Source organism: Heliconius melpomene, chromosome 16 (assembly GCF_056956725.1).
Source record: "Heliconius melpomene rosina isolate 202511_hmr_F chromosome 16, ASM5695672v1, whole genome shotgun sequence".
In the NCBI taxonomy this organism is placed as follows: Eukaryota; Metazoa; Arthropoda; class Insecta; order Lepidoptera; family Nymphalidae; genus Heliconius; species Heliconius melpomene.
In genome coordinates, this window is record NC_140404.1 from 10,971,939 (window position 1) to 10,986,793 (window position 14,855).

At 32.0% G+C, this 14,855-nt stretch overlaps 1 protein-coding gene and 1 non-coding gene across 2 annotated transcripts in view; one reads left to right on the forward strand and one right to left on the reverse strand.

Annotated features, from left to right (window-relative positions):
• The window catches only part of LOC146531062 (dopamine D2-like receptor), a 163,000-nt gene that overhangs the window by 58,224 nt on the left and 89,921 nt on the right, over nucleotides 1-14,855 (reverse strand). The window lies entirely within an intron of this gene.
• On the forward strand, nucleotides 10,758-10,829 carry TRNAP-AGG (transfer RNA proline (anticodon AGG)). Its single transcript has one exon. It is a non-coding gene; the product is annotated as a tRNA-Pro (tRNA).

A 14,855-nucleotide genomic window follows, 5' to 3' on the forward strand; every position in this document is an offset into this window, starting at 1 on the left:
TTTTAAAACTCACGTATATGTTAAGTCAAAGAATATTAATATAAAATAGTATACTAACATTTTAAAAATACCGGGTGTCCAAGAATAATATTTTTGCTTTGTACAATTTGAAATCGTTGCCACGATACATTTTAAATTTCTCGGAGTCCAGGAAAATATTCTTCACAAAGGAGCTTTGGTGCAGCTTATATTATAATATAAAAAGCAATACAAGTATAATTACGTAATTTATTAAGTTTAAAACGTTTTCTTTTTCACGTTGATGCATTTTCTAAGCTGTTATGGGATAAGTAGAAAAATACTCTATTTCTTTATAATCTGGGTTTTCATCTATAAAATAAACATACATTTTAGTTGCCTTATACGAACAGTTATAATAACCGTCGTTTTCGTGTTGATTGTTACCAGAGCGGAGAAATGAATATGTTAATAAATAATCATTTATTTCGTGGAAATCGAACTCACAACCATTGTGCTTATGCCACGATAGCCTCTATATTATTTAGATATATTTTCTATATTTTTACGCATATTTAAACAATGTATTATCTATTCGGTTGAAATGTAAATGTCGGTGCAGGTGAAAAATATCGAGGTTGGCTCGTGAACCGCACTAATACGGCTTTATGTGGTTGACAGATCCCGTGGAACCGGATGCTGGTTTAAATCAGTCGGAATGTCCATTTTGATGAAGCGTACGGGATTTGTGGGGTTTTTACTTTGAATTTTACTTTGTAACATTTTCGATATTGTAGAGTTTTTTTGTATGTTTTTTTTATATTTATTAGAATATACATTGAAATTTTAATGAAAATATTCTATATAGGTATAACAGATACAGCGGTAGGTCCAATTTTTGCTTTATTTACGAGATGTTTGATGTTTAATATTGACAATTAATGTCACGTTTTTGTCGTGATATCAGAGCGAAGAAAGGAAAACATTAAATATTTATTTCATCCCCCAGAGTGGGAATTGAACTTACAAACGTCGCGCTAGCCACACGCTGTGTCACTGCGCCACAACAGTTTTAGAATTTAGAGCAAAATGCGGTATTGAGTTCTTTTCTAAATTTGGCGGCAAGGAAAGAACGGAAAAGTCTTAATGTGAAGTGAGTATTTTAATACTAGGTTCCCAGGTTCCATCTGCTCGCCAATACAGTGTGAAGCTAAAAAAAGCTTTTAAAAGGAAGAATATAGCTTATTTAATGCAATGTTATATTTCTAAAAGAGATATTCGGATAAATGAAAGTAAGTAGCTACATTATTGAATGAATGAATGAATATAAAAGCGGAAAAAATTTAGCTCCTTTCTTAAACTTATGATAGTTATCAAAGTTGCAAAGTTCAACCATTTAAGTTCTTGTATTACAACTTTTGTTCAAAATGTTTCTTTATTAAATACAAATTGTCCGTAATATATTATGTATTAATATATTTAAATATATAAAGATAATAATATATTGAGGTCAGTTGTCATGCAGGGGCAATGGGTTCAATCTCTGTCTATCCTGCTAAAGCGTGCTTTTAACCATTACTAGATTTACAAGAAAATATGTACCCTGCACTATTTTTCCAAATACTCTTATAAAATTGTATATGTAAAAAATATTTATAAATAAAAACCCACATATATAGTTTTATTGGGATTCTCATTTTATCCGTTTCATTTCGCCAACAGATTTCATTTAGCAAAAGTTAAATGGATGACATGGAGGTCCTACTCGTATATCACGTGATAAAACTAGAAATCAATTAGTCCACAGTGTGCGGCCTCGGTCGTTATACTTGTCAAAGATAAAATAATTTTCCGGAAACCCACCATTCAAATTCACTACATTTTTTTTTACTTTTAGACACGATTTTTTAAAGCATTGCCGACACGATAAATTGGGTTTAGAGGAAATTTATTTTTGCGTTAAAATTCTAAATTTTATTGTTTTTTTCACTATCGTTTGTATCTGGATTTGTTTCACACACAATTTGTTTTATCTGATGAATTTAATGGAATATTTATGAATTTGTTGTTTTTAGTTAAAACAAATAGTTATCTATTTATATAAAACTGAACGTCCATCACAAAATACTGTCCGTTGAAATCTCATATTGCATATGTAGGTTTCTTGGGGAGTATAAGGGGGCTAAGAAATAATATTCACAAGTTCAAACGATTAAGCTAAAGGTTATACAACCTTTAGGTGACGTCACGTAAATAACATACAATAACATACAGACGACCAGTTCACAAACTAATCTATAAAACCTACTATATACATACTAAATAGATGTATTTTCTCTCTACGCTGTACCTAATATATACATTTCACTCTCATAGGATATAAAAGTCATTATTTATTTCCTCGACACGAGGATGTAACTCGAAGTCATAAATAAAAGTTATAATCTTTTGTACAATGTTTAACAATTTAGGCGCCTAATAAATTTTAACTTAGATGCAATGAATGTTATAATATGTACATAAATATTAATTTCATACACCCCAGTTATTATCTAGTTCATATGAGTTAATATATTTATATGTAGGAGATTGCTCGCAAATGACTCTTATTGGACCTGTGGGCTCCATTGTGGGTGCAATGCAAGCAGGAATAACGCAGCAGATTCGTGATACTCGTCACTAGTCCTTCCTTTCCCCAAAACATCAGAAGACTAAATTATTCTACGATCGTCAACTTCCTCCTTATTTTAAAATCGAACTTCACCCTCACACGTCACGACTCTACTCAAGGCATAAGCCTCCGCGTTATTGGTCAAATTACCTCACTGGTCTAATAAAAGTAATGTAGGAGTCTTTTAAACATATGTCAGCCAATCGTAATTCTACAATAATCAACAATTAGTGTCTTTTCGATCATTTCCTCCAAAGCTATACAAATATGTTGACACATTGTCATTTTTACATGAACACAACCAGTCCTATTATAAACAGTTGCTACAGATAATAATATTAAAGCTAATCATTAAACATCTAAGATAATATAATATCTGTTCTAATCTCTTCCTTCTACATATATAATACATTTAATAGAAATATATGATACATTTTTATATTAAAAACCAAGGGTACGATTACGGTTAAGGTACGGTTTCAGATAATAACAAATTAAGAAGTGGGAAACAAACTGTGTATAAAATACAGGAAAGCAGAGATCGAAGTGTCTTAATGCTATAATATTCTCTTTGCTTACCTTATTTTGCCATATGAAGAGGGCGGTTAAAAATATTCTATAAGTAAGTATTTGAGGAACAAATAAAGCAACTTTTCATCTCGAAAGTAAAAGAAATTCTTTGAATATAAAATAAGTTGATACAAATGAATATTAATTTTAAAGATTCTCTTTGTTGAAATTTGTTTCATTTCATAAATAACTTTTGTTGGTTATCTCGTATGTTATATTCTAGTTGTATTTCGAAAACGACATTAGTATGTTTAATTATTCAATTCAAATTTGGTTAGTTGGCGAAAAGACAGTACAGGCGAGTGTCAATGTTTAGAAGGGAATCTCATTTAGTTGATGAAGATCTCATGTCCTAGCTATATTTACTATATATATATTATATATAAAATAATATAATATATATATAATATATAAACGAATATAACGAAACAAAGTGATGGAACACAAATACGTACGTAACTGTTAAAATTGTTCAAATTTAATTACTTCAGCTCATCTCTATGAATCTCTTTGCAAATATTTTGTAAATAAACGTAAAAACTTTAACACCGAAATCCTAGGAAAAAAGATAAATAAAAAACAATTATGATAAGTAACCCGCCCCTTTTTTAACAATATTTATTTTTTTATACTTATCGTTGGGATTTTTTTTTTTTCAATTTCGGTGTTCTGTACCGAAGATACTTAAGTAATGTAAACAGGTAAAAAAGCTCACTAATTACTTAAAATGGATAACAACTTTCCGTAAAAATAACGAAAAAAAAAAAACACCGTAAAAACTGAAATCGGAATCGTTTTAAAACTTTCAACTCTAATTTCCGGTTCACTAAGTAAACATCCCGCGTATCAAACACGCCGCGATCGCTTGATTGAAGATGAAATACATATAGAAATCAATTTATTGAACTAAGATTTAATATCGTACTGTTAATATATTTGTTTTGCTGCTTCACAGTCTTTCCCGCAAAGCAGGATAGGAACGAAACGTAGTGTTAAGATATGAGTGTCTTCAGTTCCCCATTTTAAATTCAATTATTGATATATTTGCAACTTCTTCTCTACACATAATGGATTATGTTAAGATGTTAAATTTTCAATTTTTTTTTAGCTTTACTCATGTTGAATGGCGGAACACAACTAATTCTCTTTTACTATCTTTTTTCTTTTTAAATTAGTGGAGAAACGCGAAGAAAAGAATAAAAATCACGACCCATATTTTACGTTGAACTGATTACGAGGTAAAGCAATTTCCTATCTCAAGTAGTGTTTCCTAGAACAAGCCTTATTTAAAAGACGGCTTACTTAAGCTCAATTTGCAAATCAAAGGATGTGCCTACATTATGCCACTCTGTGCTTTTATTTATTTAAATATAAATTTTGTATATTACTTTATTGCAAATAAAATATTTAAATACATTTAAATAATTATTTTATTATGAAAATATGTCATAAAATTATATCTTTATATACTTTTTATGACGATTAAATCGATATAACATGTTTTTGATAACACTAAGCTAAGATAAAAGGATAAAAACTATAATTTATCCACAAAAAAATCTCACAGAATATAAAAGATATTTCTAATAAAAACTTTTTTCATTTCAATCCCGGAAAAAGAGAAAGATGACTGAAAATTGTTTCAGATGTTTTCTTTGTACAATATAAAAAAATACGTTACGCCCTCAGGAATCCCGTGAGGGCGTTATTGTTTATATCGTCAACAAATAAGATTTTACTTTAAGTAATCATATCTACTAATATTATAAACATACTTCATAATAATAATATTATACATTTAAATGTAAGTTTGTTTGTTGCAAAATTACCCTACCCATTATCACTAAACTTTGTACATATATTCTTAAAAGTATTAGAAATTACATGATATATATTTATTAAAATAGAGACTCTAGTACATATATAAAAATACGAAAGCCTTCGTAACTTCACGGGCGAAGCCGCGAATGGTCATGTGGGAAATACACATACATCTGTTAAGAAATAGCGTGGCGTTAAATACCGACATTCAACGCGTAATGTCTCGAATTTGAAGATGCTTGTTACACTTTAACGCAAAAACTGAAACTTTGTATACCTTTTATATCAGAATAGTATACAAAATAATCGGCTACAATTTATATTAAGATTGTATATATTTTGGGTATAATGTAACAAAAAGGTTGAAGCGGGCGAAGCCGCGGTTTTGGTCGCTAGTCATGCATATGAGGTAAAAAATATATTCTCGTTTATCTTTTTGATGGGATATCATATATTATATTATTATAGTATTATACAATTTTACACTTGCATAAATTGTAATAAAATTTGACCCTGCACCATTATCTTAAATGCAGGCATCTAATGCTTTTAACCTAATTACTTGAGATAGAAAATCTTTTAGCTTAGCTTATATTGTAAAACTCGATGGATCTTTCTTACTCAGTCATTTTATGTGGATTTTAATTACAGTTTCTTTTTATATCTATTGCAAATATTTTGAAATAAAAACGTATGTTGTTTGCGTAGACTAAAAAGGCTTGTTTTATCCTGATCTTGTAAGAGTATCAGGAACTCCTCTTTTAGCTCATTTGAGGCCAGTCCTGGTGCAAGGGTACAAGCGTACGACTGTAAACGCGAAGGTGGGCTCAATTTCCACTTGGAGAGATAAAATATTTAATATTTTTTAATTTCTTCGATTTGGTGACGACGCAAATCATGACGTTGAGTTACGCCGCTCAACAAATAATATTTACACATATTTACAAAACATTATAAATAACAAACAAAGTATTATATCACCATAATATTAATATTCGAGAGAATATTCTCTCACAAAAAAAGGAATATAACGCAACCTCAAATATTATTTGACACTCAACTAGCGTTTTGGTCCAAATACCCAACGTTTTCTTTCATTTCTGTTCGCAAACGAATAGTTTCCTTTACTTAGTACAATCGTAACTCACGTCTGATTGTCTACATCTGGTCCTTGGCAAATATTGGTGAAGGTTTCCACGCGTGGAAATCGAACCCACACTCTTCCTGATTAGGCAATTAATAAAATAAGCAAAATTACTAAAGAAAATTAAATTCGTGTAAGTAAATTGGCCATTTCGCAAATACATAGATGTAATGAATATTCAATAATTTATGAGGTGTTTCATTAAGCGCTAATTGCCTAATTTATAATAAGCTTGGATATATTCCAGTACTTGCTTTAGGAGGAACGTTGGCTAAAACATACCCACTAATACATTAATTATACTGTTTTCTATGGCTTATGTTTATTATAAAACTGAAATAAGTTGTAAACCCAGGTTTCCTCTGCCTCCCATGCTGAGTGTGGAATATAGCGGGAAGTTACGTAAACCACTATGCCAGCATTCAGAGCTACTACATACACTTTGAATATGTCATACACAAATATTAATTATTTGTATGTGCACACGAGTAAAGTCGAAGCGAAAGCTAGTTAGTATTAAAATTAAATCTATCGAGATACATTCGAACAGTCCACTAACAGTGTTAGAACATAAATCAAAATGAAGCATATTATTTGTTTAGTGCGCAGTCAATATCGAGAGAGCGCAAATATAGCAGTTAGTTCAAACATAAAATCTAATCTAATTTCAGTTTATTCGAGATACAATATTGGAAAATGCTAGAGTGCCTAGTGGCACGTTAGTTTTGCTTGTAAACAGCTAGGTGTTGGTTCGAATTGTACGTGGTACAATGTGAAGCTATAAAAAAAGAGAATATAGATGGTAGTGAAGAAACATGATAAGATCAATGCCGAAACCTGGCACCCCGTCGTATGCATCTCGATCAGAAAAGTATTTAATATTAAAAGTTTATAATAGGAATTGATTCCAAGACATTAACAATATTTATCAACCTATATTTCGCAATACCAGAGTCACTAATGAGACGTTAGAGTCAGTATTTGGACACCAGAGTGCCCACTTCGTCCGAATATAGTTGGTTGAATGGAGAAACTCAATTTTGCATATTGCGTTACCAAAACGGACAAATGAAAATAATTCATTCCCCCAAAGGACGGACATAAATTACATTTTTATTCAAAATACAAAAATGTATAGAATATAAACACCCTCGTTACCTGTTCATTTAGTCCCAACTACCCTCTTTAGACGTATAAATTTGAGAAATACAAAGTAACGTAAATAAGTTAGAGTAGATTAAACTTTTATCGTCTCTATAAAAATGAGTAATAAGCACACGAAATGTTGTAAAATATAACGCAATAGAATTATTTAATGTTCTGAAATAATATACTTGTTTACCTCGTAATATTGGTAATCATGTGTTTATTAGATGCCATAGACATTGTTTGGTCGGTGCTGTTTATGATTCTCAAGAATTGTTTTCCTATATAGCTTCACTTTGGGATTTTACGATTCTTTTTATGTATATATGGATAGTATTTATACTAAAAATATTGACATAATTTTGATATTAGCTTTTTTTTCAGCTTCACGCTATATCTCTCTAGTAGCAGGATAGGCAGAGGAATCCTATATTAAATATTTCATTTCCTCGAATGAGAATTGAACCTACAACCCGTGGCATTTACACTCATACGCTTATGCCTCTGCGCCACTACTGGTATCATCAGTACATCTTAGATTTAGTGATATTTAATAGATTTTCTGCTTTATTAAACGTTGTTAGAATTCCTATCACAGCATTGTCCAAATAATTTTATTTAAAAGAAATGCTTCATTTCTTCTATTCAGCTTTGAATTTAGTCGATAGATAAATGTCTGAATCTCTGTCTGTCTGATTTACATTACCGACATTGTTTATAAATATAGCAGGGCATTCAAAGGAACACTAACTGCTAACATAGTCCGTTCTTTAATTTCCGCCCAATTCTCCTAACATTGCGTGTTGAGTGGCGGAATTTAACGCCGCGGCTTGCCGATGAGTAGTTCCAAAGAACAATTAGATGCATTAAATCCAAAATAATTATTCCAAATTGCGTGTGGAATGGCTATCCTTTGAAAGAAAACTTACAAAGAAATATCAAAACACATTTTTAAAACGATTATAACTGAATATATAACCATAAGGCTAAATGAAAGAACATACACACTACAAGAGAAGGCGTGAACACCTTAGAAAATATTGCCTCATATTTCATCTCCCATCTCTTGAAGGGTTTCTTGAACTAAATGTACAGAGGTATATACTTACGTACACACATATACATAAATGGCTTGTTTACGAACGTCCATACTGACCTAGTTCTGAACGAGGACTTTTTTCGATGTTTTTGGAATACAATAATATTTGATTTTGGGGGTGCATTAATTTTATCGGTTTTAGTGGGGACGGAATTGCTAAAATGATTGCAAAAAATGTTTTTAAATCTATGTTTATTTGTACTTCTATTCCAATATCATAAGCCTGAAGATTATGTTTGGTTGAACGCGCTAATCTCAGAAACTACGAGTTCCAAGTGAATTTTTTTTTGTGTGGAATAGTCGATTTATCGGGCAATATAATTATAGGCTATATAATATCCGCTTCAATATATACCCCTGTTCCTGCGGTCAAAGCTATCTCGAGCACTTAGAAATTAGAATGTCATATTATACAATATTGGCCACAGGTCAAGGCTAGTACATAATATAAATACGTTTTACCACGGTAGGCAGAAATAACCTAGTGTCTCAGATGTCCCAGACAATTTGTTGTCCAATTTCTGCTGAGTGGCAGATATTTTGTATTGTGAAGCGGAGCTTAACGCTGCGCGTTGTCTTAAAACAAAGCTAAATACATGGGTATATGAATATATTTTAATATATAGATGTTCCATAGTTTGACAGTATACTCGTATGCTGTTTAATTAAGTATAATATGCTTATAACAAAATGTGACGATTATGATTTCAACTCCTAGTCCGATGAATTACTTTGATTTCCTCGCTCTGGAATAAGACAGTGCGCAGCGTCCCGCCACTTAACGGTCAATGTCTCGAAAATTAGATTCCCTCAGAAAAAAACGGAAATAAAAGAAATATCAGCAAAGCCAGTCCAAATCATGTAATTCACCAACTTCTACACCGAAATAAAAACTAATATCCTAGTAAAATGGTTAATATTTCCATACAAAAATAGGGGAAGCAAACCCTCGATACGGCGTTGACCCAGTTCAGCTGAAAACAAGCATAAATTAATTCTGATTAGTGAGTGGTGAGTAAACGAGACTTTGTAATGTGTTTAACTTTACACTTAATACTTACTTATTTGAAGTGCTGAGATTTGTCATTAGGGTACAACTTTGTAGCGTATTGGGAGTTCTATGGGGGTTCTGGGTTCCAAAAATATAATGTGTATTTATTTGTAAGAGGTTATAGTGGCACAGTGTCATAACGTCTATAAGCGAGCCGGCTATGGGTTCAACTCCCGCTGTGGGGATTAAGAATTTTAATATAATAGCTCTGATAATAAAACAAATCTTTTTTTCCCGTTCCTGTTGAAATTTAGAGAAATCCTCTCTTAGTGCTCTAAATATATTTTTATTCGAAAAAAATTATATATAATATGATATAGATTATTTTACATATATTTTTTATACTTACATTTATTTTCCAAATCGTAAACCTCAAGAACTGTACTAGCGTTTCTCATGTCACTTAGCTATCGGGTGAGACCGATGCCCGTACAAATAAAGCTATACGGAAGCTCTTTCATACGTCACGAGCACTTCCCACTACATCTTAATGGCCGATCGTTATTTGAGATTACAAACAGGTGTGGTTGTGGAGGCTCTATGTCTCTAAATCTCAGGAAATACGGAAGTAACTTTATCAGTATTATAGATATATAGTGTTAAGTCATATATTTGAGGAATACTTCAAATAAATAAATTTGCTAGACGCTGTAATCTGCATATGTAGGGAAGGTAGGGAGCCTAGTGTTAAGATATTCCATTCCCCACTTTCCGCCGAATTTTTTAAAACATTGCTTGTTGAATGGCGCATGGGCAAGGGGTTTCGCTCTGGTGCCAGAGCGAAGAAAAATACAGATATAATAATGCATTTCCTCGAGTGGCGATCGAACTCACAACCGTCGCGTTACAATCACACTCTTGTGCCCCTGCGTTACGACGACGGCTTAAAGAATATTTCAAACATGTAATATACTATACTAGTCGTCGCCCGTAGCTTTGTTTGCGTGGACTCCGTGGAAGACGTGAAATTATTATATTCTTTCTTACTTTTATTAGCATTCCTGTATTCCGCAGGTAGGCAGAGGGAATCTAGGAACCTAGTGTTAAGACATTCGTCGTCGACATCCGTTCCCATTACGGCCTTTACATTTTTTGACTATTTTTCGTTGAATTTCAAAGCATTGTGTGTTGGATAGCGGAACTCAAGCTGCGATTGGCTTCTTACTAGAGCGACAAAATAAAAATATAATAATAATTATATTGAATTCAATCTTCATTTTACTAACATTATATTTTTAGATATGAATAGTAGGATTAAAACAGTATTTTATGTTGTATTTATATATTCAACGCAAGCGGCTCGTTGGTCTAGGGGTATGATTTTCGCTTAGGGTGCGAGAGGTCCCGGGTTCAAATCCCGGACGAGCCCAAGTTTTTCGACTTTTTATATTTTTTATTCATAATAATTACAAAAAAAAAAACATATTATCCACGCGTGCTGCTGCGCTACGACGGCCTTAAGCATTATAAGTTTATTGCATACAATACATTCCACAAACACAGTTCTTTATAAGTGAAAGCAGTTCCGTTTTCCTCATTCCTGTTTTCCGATTTGGGGAGAATTCTTTAGGAAAAAACACATTCGGGTTGTATTTCGTACGAAAATATGCTTCCAAAACTGGGACACGATGCGGCGTTTATTTATCTACGCTAATGTACTTGAAATTCGTATTTTCTATACAGATTAGTAAAAAAGTCTAGCTTGTACTAAAAGTGGCTTTTAAGTTTGAACACAGAATAAAAAAGAAATACTCAGTAGTTTTCTATTTAAGAAAGAGAACCTTTGTAATATATTTTAACATAGGTACAAAAAATATTTTTTGCTTGATTATATTTTCAATTTTTATGGAAAGTGGGGAATGGATTGTCTTACAATTAGTTTCCCTCTGTTTTCCTGCTATATGCGGGATACAGCGTGAAATGAAAAAGAAAATCAATACTTATTCAATTCTCTACATTGGGTTTGCTATTTAATATGTAATGTTTTTAAAATTTCACGGAAAGCGGAGAATGAAGTGTTTCAACACTAGCCCTTTTCGACTAACCTGCTATAGTTACTAGACGCGTCAATTTTCTATGATTTAATTACCGTTGTAGATACAAGATTATAAATATTTTAAACGTTTTAGTTAATGCTAAATAAAGTTTCAAAAAGATTAGAAGTATGCGATTATATTTATATTGCTAACTCTTCTCGCGTGTACAGTTGCTTTGTACAGTTTGTGTATCTATAATTTAAAAAATAATGCATATCTTAGAAGAATGGAATATCTTTACAAAGGTTGTCAATTGACTGAAATAAAAATCTAAAAATAAGCACAGGCCGTCCTCCAACCAGGTGGACCGATGACCTAAGGAAGACAGCGGGAATCCGCTGGATCCAAAGGGCGCAGGACCGAACGTAGTGGCGAGCATTAGGAGAGCCCTATGTCCAGCAGTCGCCTTTGAAAGGCTGATGGATGGACGAAAATCTCCCTCCACGCAAACAAAATATGTATAGAAATAACAAAGTTTTAAATAATAAATTATTTTGAACTCTAGTTTTCTCATGTTTCATTTTCACATGAAACGTTGCTGAATTTAATTCTGCTTTAACGTTGTATTTGCTTCCACTGTACTAATGTTTGTCTTAGCAAGGCTAACCCGGTGTAAAGGACCTTTCAACATTCTTCTTTTGGAGAGACGTATAAAATTAACTTTTAGGAACGGTATTTTTTATTTTATCTATTTATTTACGATATTATCTATTTATTTTTTAGCGATCTACTAGTGGCTATGCCTGCTTGAATTACAAAACTTATTTATTTAGTCTGAATTAAGTTTGGGTTTAATAATATTATAGTCTTAAAGGCAATGTCTATCTATTGACGACTAAAGATTCAACCAATTAAATAAAACAATTGTTCTGTAGCTATTTTGTCGAAAAACGTTTTATGTTGATATAACATTTTTATTTGTAAGCCGATTGAAATAAAGAAATACTATGTAGGTACGCCGTTCCATAGATTAGCAGGTTTGCGCACACAAATGCACAAACAAACAAACAAAAAAAATATAAAATAATTGTTTTGTGTTCTATTACATTGATTGCCACAAAAAATAGATTTTCTTTTATATATCAGCTACAATTTAATAATATGCATAAGAAAGTTTAAAATGTCTCATTACTTCATGTTGTTAATGATTTTTTAAAAGCACTGAATTAATTATTACAAAATTTATTTATAACTTATCCAATATTTTTGTTATCTAAATCGAATTTCTCAGTAAGAAGAAATACTAATTTAATCATTAAATTATATATACAAGTTGAACAAACAACCACCTCCGGTTGCTGAACCACAATCCAAACAACAAATAAAATCCAACAACCCAAAAACCTGATGAAAACTTCAAGTATAATCATTAGAATGAACGAAATGAATGTTTAGAACGACTGAAGTTATTGTGTGATGCGTCTCAAGAACAAAATGAATCCGGGCGTATCCACATAAATAGGTCACTGTAGCTTTGCAAGAGTACGTGAGGGACGCCAGCAAAGTTTGATACTTGAAAGCCTATCGCTGAGGGTTGATATGGAATGTTCTTATCTATATTGGTGTAAATAAAATTTCAATGCTTGGTGTCTGTCTGTTGTTGAAATTTTTGTTTGATATGATTGAGATCGAGGAAATTTTATATTGAGAATTTTCATTTTCCCTATAAGAATTAGAAGGAAAATGGGAAATGGAAGAATCTTAATGGAAAAAGAGTGTCTTACCACTAGATTACCTTGTTTGAAGCTAAAAAACCCAATGACCAAGATTTTATAAAGTACTTAAGATGGAATCATTTTTTCATCATTTTATCATTCAAGTCAATTTGCAACAATTTAAAAATAACAGAAAATTGAGAACAGCAGAATATATAAGAAAAATAAGATGGATACTTTAAGCTCAAAATCCACTAAATCATTTAAAATATGAATATTTTCATAAACTATACCATTTTTCACTGCGCAAAGACGTGCTATCCAAAAGATAGTTTGAACTGAACGCTACTTAAGAATTGATTAAAATTGAGAACAGCAGAATATATAAGAAAAATAAGATGGATTAAAAGTTAATCACATTCAATACGGAAAAAAGTCATTTATATCTACAAATAAAATAAAAAAACGCACCAATTCAATTTTCAAGTTCTAGTTCATAATATTCTATTAATTTAAAACGGGAACATAAAAAAAAACAATTTTACGGGCGTAATTCAGTTATTTTACAAGTGCGAAATCAATTTGGCGATGTTTTATTAACACTGGAATTCATTTAGACCGTTTTATTTTTGGCACTTCATCGAAGAAGTGACAGATTTGGGTAATACACGTGTCTCGAAGTGACTCTTTGAACTATAAATATTTTTTAAACTTTATTTTTATCTATATCTTGGTTAGCGGTATAGGGACTGGTTCTCTCTGAAAATTTAGTGTCAACATATTCCGTTATTTCACATTTATTGCATACTAAGCAGTGCAGACAAGGCGCGGTGTTGAGTTCTGTTCCTCAACAAGCAATCTTTTTATACATTGAATGGAAATTGAAAAATGGATTCATTTAACTCTACTCTCTCTCTCTCTCTACTCTGAAGGAAAATAAGGCAAGCATATACACCTAAAGTGAACAAGTAGCACCGATATATTAAAGAAGATAAAACTTAGCTTAGAGCTCGTGACTTACAACATCAAGCAGTTTCAGTTTTCAACTCGCGCCAGATTCTAAACCAATTTGACGCAACATGTTACAGAGTTATAATGGAACGATATGGTGTTTCAAGTTTACGATTTGGACGCCATTGTGGCACTTTTGAAAGTATCTCTGTATATTATTGTTATTAGTTTCTATAAGTTATTTAACTCACAACTATAATTAAAATCAACGTAGGTAAGGAACGTAGTGCTAAGACACTCTGTTCTCCATTTTCCGCTAAATTTGGGTGACATTGCGTGTTGTGGTGGAACTCGACGCCGCGTTTTACCTCGACACTATTGGCAAGCCTCACTAAGCTTGCCATTTGGTTCCTGTAGTTCTTGCGTTTAGGCAGAGAGTAGAGAGCGGAACTAGGCCCCACAATTAATCTAATGCAGCGAGAAAATGGAAATAAATCATACCTCTAGTAAAAATCGAACCCAAAATCATTGCGCTTGCAGTCAAACGCCGTTCCACTGCGCCAAGATAGCCTCTTATTCTATTTCTATGCAAAATATTTCCAAAGTTATATTCTATCATACTCGCTTGAGTTTTGGCTATTTAAAGTTATTCACGTACAGGTGACAGTTTTCTTGCAAAATGTATTCTTAAGTAGCGTTCAGTTCAGACTATCTTTTGGATGGCACGTCTTTGCGCAGTGAAAAATGGTATAG